Here is a 10658-nt window from a genome sequence, read left to right as displayed (position 1 = left end):
AGAGAAGTTAGCGAGAAGATTAATAAGACATCTTGTGTAGACGTGTGACGCTTAGATAGCCCACCACAAAATTCAATATAACTGGTTTTATACGAGAGTTATTTTGATACCGATTCCGAATATACAATCATTATTTGGTTTCGGCTTCTGGAACCCTCCAAAACGACATTAAATATGAAACTCCGCATTGTTTTAGACCAGGGTATGGCTCACCTGCGGCCGTCGACACGTAATTCAATTAGTATGTGTTGGCGGCCGTCGACATGAAAATTGAATTTACGAATTGACGCCCGAAATTTTTAGAGATTTTAATTAATAATAACATTTTCTTCGCGCCGGGCGCGATGGAATGCGACTTTGTTCTCCGATTTTAATATAGTAGCGCCCTTTGCAATATGAAACCACAGTACAGATGATCAACACCAGACGAAAATTGTGCGCCCCGTAAAGAAATACCAGCTTGGAATCGTGTGCTCCTCTCGGAAGAAATCTGTTTCTGGCGCGTTCGGGAGATTCCCATATCTTTCCACTATACCGACAATCGTTATGGTAGGTCAAGAAATAATAGTAGCAAAGCGACTAATAGCAATTGGCCAACCGAAGATGCATCATAATTTATAACTTGCCCTAAATTTTCGAAAACACTTCCTCCATCATCTCCACCTGTGAATCTGATCACACGGGCTGAAAACGGATAAATATTCGATAGTAATATGTGAAACTACTAATATTAGACGAAATTCATTAGTGAATCTGAAATAATATTGCTGTCTCGGTAATTACTCATAACTAAGGCAATTATTTTTGACATGTCAAAAAAAGTCAAAATTTTGTCAAAATTGTAGCGTTTGGTCAAAAAATTGTAAAAATTGTTGACATAGTCAAATTTTTGTTGCAGCCTGTATTTCGTTTGTATGGTAAATGTTTGCACTGTCGGTTAGCTTATCATTTGGGAAAATGTTTTTCAGGCCAAACTACTTAATAAGAGCAGATAGTGCTAACCAGAAATGAAGATAAGTGCAGTAGCAAATCTAACATTATGTGCGAAAACACCTAATTTACATACATGAGGGAAAAATTTAGTCAGAATTAGGTTTTCAAGATATAAAAATGTTAAAATGATCATATTTCGATCAAAATCTCCCGTTTCCTAAGTAAAAAAAATCGCCCTACTCATAACATTATAGCTCGCGATTTCGGTGCGTATAGTAAGCCGATATGAGACAGTAGATTAGTCCGGAGCTCACCTGAAATAGACATGAACAGTTGATATTGATATTCGGCGTCCAGTTAGCTCGTCACGGATATGCCCTAGTGCGGCCGTAGGCTACATAAGTAATTGAAACGCGGCCGAGAATAGCAAAAAGATTGGCATCCCCTGTTTTAGACAATCGAAAATCACCTTAACATTACGCGATTGACTCAGCGAGACTATTGTGTTACCACAAATAATTATAATCTACTCGGAATAAGGAAGTGTTCCCAGTGATACTTGACCTGGCATAATCTACATAGCTACGTATGCGATGGGTCGCATCGAAATTTAAGCTGGCAGGTTTTCCATAAAGTACGTTCAGCGACGGACGGACCAGAACAGTGGAGCAGAATTTCGTAAACAATCCGACAGCTGTCCACATTCAAGTCAAAATACAAACAAATTTTACTGGATTCATTTCCACTTTTTGGGTTGGCTCAGATTCTAGGAAAGATTGCGCTGCGTATTCAAGGGAATTTCGGGGTGTTTTATGATAGATACTAGTGACGTGTTTAAGGCGTAAGCTTATATTCCCTTGCTAGTCATCATCGAAATTGTTGGCAAAGTGACTGGAGAAATTGAATCTATCGGAATATTGTAGCTTGTGATTGTTCCAGTTGATACATTTGGTGACATCAACATGTACTTTATCATTGTGACATAATGTGGCCTGAGTTGTTGTTGCTGTTTGTGGTATCCATGGTGTTTGTCGATTACTATGGTCATTTACACCAGGACAATGTTCGTCGTTTTTTATTTCGCAGCTGCCGACTTTTAGAACGGCCCACTTCTAGGCTTTTTATAGGACACTGCTGCTTACACGGATGAGAAGGCGTGAACAACCTAGATAAAATGTGGCCTGGTTCGTCGCTAAAGGCATCGCGTACAGTCTGTACACAGTACATGAATGTATTACTTCACTAAAATGTAGGGTGGTAATAAGCAATATGACGTCATATGTCGCAGGAGTAATTCAGGTTCAAACTAAAGCCAATATAGCAAAGTATGCCGTAATGTATTAATTAAAGTTACATGTCACTCTTTCCATATTCAAGTTCAAATCTTATGCGTTACCACTGATACATTAGGAAAGTAAGGGCCTTAACTGTTACTCGTCAAACTTTTCGAATCCTAATTTGTGAAGTAATGATATCAGTGGCGAGACAAGCGGTCATCACCACTTCGGTCATATATGATAATATGTCTAGCAATGAAAGGTACGGCTAAATACCAACATCGAAACAAGATTTGGAACACTGAAAATATGTTTACTCAAGTCAGCCGCGAACCGGTCTCTCTTAATTGATGATGATTGATGAGTACCCTTCTTCATATTTGGCCAGCCCGGACAAATAATTTCCCGTCTCTGACATTGTGCATGACAAGAGACTAGGCCGGTCAAAATACACATTCAATTGTAACTTCGAAGAAAAGTAAGGTTGTCACATTATTGGTATTTCGTCTATCAGTCATGCTACTTGAAAAATGGGGTCAGAAACTGCCCTGAGCCCTGAGCAGTGAGGGAAATTACGATATTATGAATGGGAGCCATTCTATATCCCTCGAGCAGAGTTGAAAACGTGGGCTGAACCGGGTTGAACCGGATTTAACTCCAAACTGAACAATGGACACAATGACTTGGACTCGGACTCGGACCACAACACCATGACTCGACCCTCTACTCACGGACTTGGACTAGGACTTGTTGTTGTTTGTGGTATTCAAGATATGCACAATGATTCGAGTACTCGAATCTGAATCGATTATTAATTTTAATGATTCGAGTCGAGTAGTAAAATACGATTTTTTCGAATATTGAAATTATACGCTCCTCGCGACTGAAAGTTCATTTACTATTAAGAATTATATTTTTGATACTATTATCCGCCGAGGAAGCCTTGAAACTTTGATTGACCATGTCACAGCATACGAGACATCAGAGTACAAAGCTATGAATGTTACAGGAAATACCACATTTCCGAAGACATGATCATCTCACAACGTTGTCAAGAAGTGCAGTGAAATCGGTATGGTGGAAGAAATACCAAAGTATTTTTAATGTGACGGATAACAGCCATTATGTTCTTTGGGTTGGCATAAAAGGTGCATATTTGAACTTTTACTTATGTTAGTATGCTGAAGTTTTTACTTGTATATATGTGAAATAGAGAAAGTGCAGACAGCCATTGGTACGCTTTGCAGTTTTATGATTCATGATTCACGACCAAAAATTGATTCAGTCACTTTAATGTCATTCAAATTTCTCCGTCATATTATTTTTAGTACACGATTGTTTTATTCAGGTTATTGCGTACGTCGATGGTTTCCGACCTTTTCCCATGCATCACAGGTTGCTTGCAACAGATATTGAAGCTCACGGAACCCCGCATCATTGATTGGGGTGATTGGTTTCACAAAAGCAAGCACTGAAAATCAAGTGCGCACTTTTACTAATATTCAGCGCAGGACCGTAATTGCCGCACTCAAAACCCCGCAATTGGGTAGGAGCGAGTTACACGGAAAGTCAAAACTATATCGTAAATCAGCATTAAGTATAGAGTCTTTTGAAGCAGATTTTATTTATCTTGAAAATTTTCTTCGCGCGATTTAGTTTCACAGTATTCCTTGAAGTTGACATCAGCCTATACTCCGTTGAGCGCGACTGCTGGAGTTTGTATTTGGCAAGCTTTCTTGATTACGAAATAAGTTTCATCTTCTATAATCATCTTCACAGAATGGTTGTAAAACACATGTTTCGTCACAATTTATACAGACTTTTTCAATTTTTCGCGCCCCCCTGACAGAATCCCGCGCCCCAGGTTTAGAACCGCTGAGTCTTACGCATGCAGACACCTGATGATTATCGGGATATGGGACTTTTCTAACCAATGATGAAATTTGATGATTGATCCATCGGTAGGAAATCATCCTTCTTGATTCGTACACTGACTTCCACGTTTATTCGCTATAGTCCTTGAAAAAACGCTCAGACCAAAGAGGAAGGGGCCTTTGACCAGGAGGGTCCAGGGCGACAGCCCGCCTCGTCCACCCTAAAAGTCACCACTGACATGATGCAACCGTATATTGAAACACTCGGTCTGATGCTCGCTTTAGCCATTTCGACGAGCATAGGCCACTGCATACGATGAGAGAAATGCGACGAAGCGGTTCACTGAACAATCCTATCATGTATATACCTACATATACATCTGAGGGTAGTTCTGTACCTCTTCAGTCCACACTGCTTGCATGCGAAGCGATATATATTGTGCCAAGTATCACTCGGAGCACTTCATAAGTCCGGTTTGGAGTAGATTATTTGTGACCACACAAGTTACCCGCGAACTCAGTCGCGATTGTCACTGAAATGATGGGTTATTTTGATCAAAAACCGCCATTGCATATCTAATGTACAAAAGTGGTACAATGTCTCTTCGATTTCGACAAGATGTGCTCTGCGGGATAAAATACTTGGTTCGAAACATTTTTTGGAAAATAACCCGAGCTAGCATTACAGGAGTATTTTAACGGGAATTAGCGATCTACATGTATGCGCAATTAATTTTCCAATAATTACCGTTGTATTCTTGGAAACAAGATGAAATCGAATGTTAATTTGGAATGAGAAGACAGGGATATATAAAACTATTGTTCTACTATTTAATCATATGTACCAACTTCACCCTCTACTGCGACCCCATTTTTCGTCAGTCTCTCCCCATACCGTCACGTGAGCCTGTCGCCCCCTGAGCATTTCCACCCCCTCAAAATCCAAACCGTCCCTTGGTGAGGAGAGGGCGCTGGCACCCAGGTTAAAAACACTGGTATAGGCTTTAACTATTACACGTCCAACTTTTCGAATCCTAATTTGTGATGCCCTCAGTGAACGAGACTAGCGGTCATCCTCACTTCAGCCATATATGATGTTATGTCTAGCAATGAAAGGTGCGGCTAAATACCAACATCGAAAAAAGATTTAGAGCACTGAAAATATGTTTACTCAAGTCAGCCGCGAACCGGTCTCTTTTAGTTGATGATGAGTAGGCTACCCAGCAGGTCTCCATTTTTAAGGAATATCACTCAAGTCGGCATTATGAGGAAAATCGTGCCCCGAAATACATGCATTCAGCTGGTGTGGAGGGCCGGCTAGAGAAGCTAGCAGAACGGCAAGGGCTTCGGACGCTGCAGTGTTACCTTCTTTCACCAACTTGGAAGCAGGGCTTTGGAGCCGAAGCCGGAGCCCGGAGCCGGAGCCCCGGAGCCGCGCATTTTTACCGGAGCTGGAGCCGGAGCCGGAGCTCGATATAAAATTCAGCCGGAGCCGGAGCTGGAGCTGGAGCCAGTTATTTGAGGGGTGGCTCCGGCTCCGACGTATTTCATAAGATGCTATTATATATGCAACAACCATATCTGCTGATTTCACATAATTCAACAGCAGAACTTCGCGAAATTAAGAATCTTTGCTTCTTTGGCGCTACCTTTTCCGACTAACCATATTCCTGTGGAATTAACAGTAGGGCAGTCGTATGTTCAATGTTCAATTTCCATACATTAGTACCGATCCTCAGTATGCAAAATATGCCTGTGAATACTGTGAGTATTCGGCATGCCCGCAATCAGCACAACGTAGTTGGCCAACTGTATACGGTTCGAAAATAATGATCACTATGTATTACGCGAAATGGGACAGAGGATAAAAACGTGATTTCGTTGCACATGTCGATATGACGAGCACGCGCCGAGAAATTCCATCTCATCGTTGCTATGAATCGGATGAGCAAATACTCGTTCTTTCGTGATAGTTCTTTAATCGTACCGCGAAATTGGAAAGTGTAATTGAGTATGCAATTATGCTCGCTAATTGGAATTCATTACTGCGCATCATCGTCATTCACTCCAGTAAGGATTTTCTAGCGTAAATAGGGGATGGCAGAAGAGTAGCCCAAAACCCCATGGTATTTTATGTTGGAGACAAAATGCTGATTTGATATCCGATTTCCAATTTGCAACCATCTGTTTCGTAAACATGTAAATGTGCAATGTACATATTGCATAATTTAATACGTTATGGGCAAGGCGCAATGTGCATGGCACAGTGTTTAATTCGATTATTCGACTCGTTTCAAGGGGAAAATATTATATTCCGATAAACTTGATCGACACCAGATGGACTGGTAACGCGTGCACCAATATCGAACGTCAAGCCATCGGCCATTTAGTACAAATGGAATTTCTATTGATCACGTCGTTATATCCGCCCACATTGCTCTTAATACAGTTACATTCGAATAATAATCGCGAATTTAAAGATTGAATTGAGCTGTATGGCTTAATGTTAACGAGTACAGTGCCAGTGTTAAAAGGCCGCATCAGAATTTTAATGCTGTACACAGCAATGACATGGATTAAGTGCGTTCTGGTGCAACTGTGATGTTATCGACAATTGACAAGTATTCAGTATGTCGTTACAAGTCGGCACGCAGGCACCTATGTCTTCGTTGCTGCATCCGATGCTTCTAACGGCTGACAGACTCTAACTAGATTACTATAGATAACTAGCCTACGGGTAAATTAGTAATCTATATAGACCTGGAGTGGCCAATATTTTCGGCTGAAGGGCCACATGAAATGGACGAACGAGTGCGTTGCCCACTATCTGCGCCAGTCGCGTAAAATTTTCAAAGTTGGGCTCAGTTTGCAAGGACAGTATCATATTCGGCATCTGGACATATCGATATCGAAGATTTCCGCTAATATACGACAATCACTTTGTGCCTACATTTCATCGGCGACGATCTTTCTGCGAGCGCAAACGCGAAAATACTTTCTCTCGTAATTGCGAATATAGTTAGACTCATCGGCTAAATCAGGCGTTTTTTCATTTTCAGGTGGGGGTAGGCTACAGAGAAAGAAATCGTGTGGAAATTAAACACGCGAAGTCTGAAGAAAAATTTTACTACTTTTCTATTTTATTGTTATTTACGACGATTTACTAAAAATGTGACTGGACCCTGGGTCTGCCAATGCGTCGTAACTGATATTGTAGTCATCAACATCACAAGTGTCGCGGTTATACTAATCATATTATTGGTTGGCCTTGCAAGTTCACAATCTGAGCAATTCAATTTCGATAATATAACAGAATTTCGATAATATAATGGGAAATTAGCTCGCGGGCTACTCAACACCTTCTCGTGTGCCACATATGGCCCGCAGGCCGCGGGTTGCCCACCCCTGATATAGATAGACACCATTCGATAGTTTTCAGAGCCGGAGCTGGAGCCATAGCGGTGGTAATAATGCGGCTCCGGAGCTGGAGCCGGAGCTAATGTATGATAGAAGAAAGCTCCGGAGCCGGAGCTGGAGCAATGCAAATTTACGGCTGCTCAAAAGCCCTGCTTGGAAGCATGTGCTAATGTAAATTCATTGATTTCAATTTAGATATAACTGCACGTCTATGCCCGCTACCTTATTTTCTGCTTCATGTTTGGCCCGCCCTGACAAATAATTGCCCGTCCGTGACATTGTGCATGATTAAAGACTAGGGCGGTCAAAATACACATTCAATTGTAACTTCGAAGAATAGTAGGCTAAGGTTGTCATATTATTGGTATTTCGTCTATCAGTCCTGATACTTGTAAAATGGGTTCAGAAACTGTTAGCCCCGAGGAAAATTACGACATTATGAATGCGAGCCATTCTATATCCCCCGAGCAGTGTTGAAAACGTAGGTTGAACGGGTTGAACCGGATTTAACTCCAAACTGAACACTGAACACAATGACTTGGAATCGGACTCGAGCCATAACACCATGGTTCGGACTCGACCCTCTACTCACGGACTTGGACTAGGACTTGTTAGTGCTTGTGATATTAATGGTGGGCACAATGATTCGACTACTCGAATCCGAATCGAGTATTGATTTTAATGATTCGAGTCGAGTAGTAAAATACGATTTTTTCAAGTATTGAAATTATACGCTCCTCGCGACTGAAAGTTGATTTATCAACAAGAATTATTTTTTTTGTTACTATTCTCCGCCGAGGAAGCCTTGAAATTGTGAATGGTCATGTCATGGCATATGAGACATCATAGCACAAAGTTACGAACGTTACTGGAAATAGCACATTTTCGACGTCATGATCATCCCACAACATATTCAGAAGTGCAATGAAATCGGTATGGTGGAAAAATACCAAACTATCTTTAATGTGACGGATAACAAACATTATGTTCTTTGCGGTGGCATAAAAGGTGCATACGGTATTTGAACTTTGACTTATGTTAGTATGCAAAATTTTTTACGTGCATTAGGGCTGTTCAAAAATAACTTTTTTCCCGGATTCCAGCCATTCATTGATTAAATTGTCAGGTTACCCTAAAAAACGCTGCATTAGGGCTGTTCAAAAATAACTTTTTTCCCGGATTCCAGCCATTCACTGATTAAATTGTCAGGTTACCCTAAAAAACGCTGCACACCAATTTTGGCTCAATTCTAACAAGTATAGGACTCCGCAGATCCAATTAAAAATTTTAATTTATAAGGGAAAATTAAGCAAAAAAATTTTCAAATTTTTCTGCCAACCCCATGAAATTGTTGAGCTGTCTTCTAAGACGATGCAAGACAAATTTGAGTCAATTCCGACCAGTAGAAGCGGAGTTATTTGTGTTTTGCGATGACAATCCTCGGATTATCCTTGATTTGTGGATAATCCGAGATTTATCAACGAAAAACTCACAGCGTTTTATAGGGTAACCTGACAATTTAATCAGTGAATGGCTGGAATTTGGGGAAAAAAGTTATTTTTGAACAGCCCTAATATACATATATGAAATAGAGAAAGTGTAGTCAGCCAGTGGTACGCTTTGCAGTTCTATAAATCATGACTCTCTACAAAAATTGATTCAATCACTTTATTGTCATTCACATTTATCCGTCATATTATATTTAGTACACGATTTTTTTTATTCAGTATCACGCGTACATCGATGGTTTCCGACCCTTTCCTATACATCACAGGCTGCTTGCAACAAATATTGAGGCTCACGGAACACTGCACCATTGAAATTGGTGATCGATTTCTCAAAAGCTAGCACTGAAAATCAATATACTAATATTCAACGCAAGACCGTAATTGCCGCCCTTCAAACCCCTCAATTGGGTAGGAGCGAGTTTCAAGGTGAGACTAAACTATATCGTAAAGCAGTATCAAGTAAAGTCCTTTGAGACACATTTTATTTATCTCGAAAATTTCGACTAGTAGAAGCGGAACTATTTGAGTTTTTCGTTGATAATCACCGGATCAAGGATAATCCGAGAATTATCAACGAAAAACTCGAATAACCCCGCTTCTACTAGTCGGAATTGACTCAAATTTGTTTTGCATCGTCTTTGAAGACAGCTCAACAATTTCATGGGGTTGACAGAAAAATTAGAGAATTTTTTTTTTTAGTAATAATTTAAAAATTTCGATTCAAGATTGCACGGCCGTTACAGGTTGGAATTGAGTCAAATTTGGTGTGCATCGTTTTCTTGGACAACCTGACGATTTAGTCATTAGGCGAGTGAGATTTGGAAAAAAAAGTTTTTTTGAACAACCATAATATACATATATGTTTAATTGTCCATAGGTGGCTAAATGGCTGGCGCCGAATGTTCCTGTCCTGGCGATCTGAATACCACAGGACAAATGACATCCCGCAGTGAAAAATTATTTGCCAGTAAAGCAACACCAATTTGACATCGTGTGTGCCTTTTAGTTTTGATGATTTCCATATCTTTTGAGATAGCAGATATAGGAGGTCACGAAATAGCATATTGTAACGAAGTCAATATACCAACGGGTCCGCCCGAAAATGTTTAATTCTTAATTAGGGGTCTTACCTTTTCCAACGCACCTCAATCAGCTCTACCGGTAAATCTGATTACGTGAGCAGAGAGGGGATAAAAAATTGATAGCAAAATATATGCAATTCTAGTTCATATTGACTGATTCAAACACTAATTATATAAATTTTTCGCGCTTCGCGCGTTTAGTCGAAATAAGACGACGCACTAAACAGTTGACCCGATGTAGCTGATAAGTAATAATGGGGGAAAACGTACAGGCTCAGGGGAGCTGAGGGGGTTCTGGGGGGAGTTTGTTTGGTTTATCACCCTGTGGTAGCGCAAGACCAACGATTTTTTTTTTGGGGGGGGGGCTGACGGACTGCTGTTACGGTCTTGGTGGGGAATAAAGGCTCGGGATGAATATGAAGTGGGGAATGAAGTCAAAAAGGTTGGGAACCACTGTTCTAAATGAATATAGGGTCCATCCCGCCCCCCAGTAGTGTAAAAATATTGACATTTACAAATAACCTTTTTCCGGAAAGTACAATAATAGGCAATATCGGATCGGTTGCT

Source organism: Botryllus schlosseri, chromosome 10 (assembly GCF_051294905.1).
Source record: "Botryllus schlosseri isolate E-star chromosome 10, Bs_hap1, whole genome shotgun sequence".
In the NCBI taxonomy this organism is placed as follows: domain Eukaryota; kingdom Metazoa; phylum Chordata; class Ascidiacea; order Stolidobranchia; family Styelidae; genus Botryllus; species Botryllus schlosseri.
This window is presented reverse-complemented; position numbering follows the sequence as displayed.